This window comes from Pteropus alecto, unplaced genomic scaffold (assembly GCF_000325575.1).
Source record: "Pteropus alecto unplaced genomic scaffold, ASM32557v1 scaffold71, whole genome shotgun sequence".
Classification (NCBI taxonomy): Eukaryota; Metazoa; Chordata; class Mammalia; order Chiroptera; family Pteropodidae; genus Pteropus; species Pteropus alecto.
Window position 1 is genome coordinate 15074037 of NW_006433024.1, and position 1236 is coordinate 15075272.

The following is a 1236-nucleotide window of genomic DNA, read 5'->3' on the forward strand; positions in this document are numbered from 1 at the left end:
CCAGACAACCATTTTAAATCTAATGATTCCCATAAAATGTTTCAAATCCAAGTCTAATTCCTATTGTGTTATATTTACCCCACCAAAATAATGCAGACAAATTGGTTTTTGTATTTTTGACAAATATGTCAAGCCAGTTAAAGACTCAAAGAAAAAGACACAGAAATATGAAGTTTTTTTTTTCCTCTTCGAAGCTAAAATTCTGCCCTTCTGCTTCTTAGTCTCAATTTGAAGTAACTGGTTGAGAAGATTGGAGAGGAAGACAAAACCTGATGGTTACTAGTTCATCACTTTTTCTTTGAAATTTAAAAAAATTCAATTATAGTTGACATTCAATATTATTTTATATTAGTTTCAGGTGTGCAGCATGGTGGGTAGACATTCATATTATTCACAAAGTGATTTCCCCCTCTCCCCATTAGGCTAGTACCCACTTGACACTATACAGTTCATCACTCTTTATATTGCAAATTTATTAGCAACTTGTTCTGAGGAATAAAGGGCAGTCTAGAGTAAAATGTTCATCTAATGTGTTTTTATGTGTCAGCTGATACATGAATGGTTCTCGAATTGTGGTCCAGGCCAACAATATTAATCAACATCAACTGTGAACTTGTCAGAAAGGCAAATTTGTGGGCTCCGTTTAATTAATTTGATTCAGACATACTGAGTCAGAATCTCTGGCAGGTGGGACTCAGAAAGCTGTATTTTTAAGAGTCCCGCATAACTCTGATGCACACTGGAAATTTGAGAACCATTATGATATGTAGATGTAAAAATGTCCTTTCGTAGTTCTTAAAATTTACAGACTGTAAAGAAAATAACAGAAAACATTTATGTTTCACTGAAAACGTGTAAGATACAAGGGTCATATAAGAGAAAATGAACTGTTTTTCTCAGGACGTTAGGAAAGGCTTCACAGAAGAGGTTATGTTTCAATTAAAATGAGAGAGCAAGAGTTTTCCAGCAAAACTGGTGAAACCAGTATTTTAGATAGACGCACAATCAGAAGATTCAAAGCTAGATAGTAATCAGGCAAGAATAAGAATTTTGCTTCATGTCTTAAATCATCTATTGAATCCTTTACTCTTGATCTGTTTTCAGAAGTTCATGATTATAGCCTTATCTAGTTTGAAGAATACGTGGGAATACCCATGTATTAGAAATATCCATGTATCAGAAAACTAAGCAAGAAAGCCAGAATCTATAGAAGAATAAAATAATACAGTGATTAAA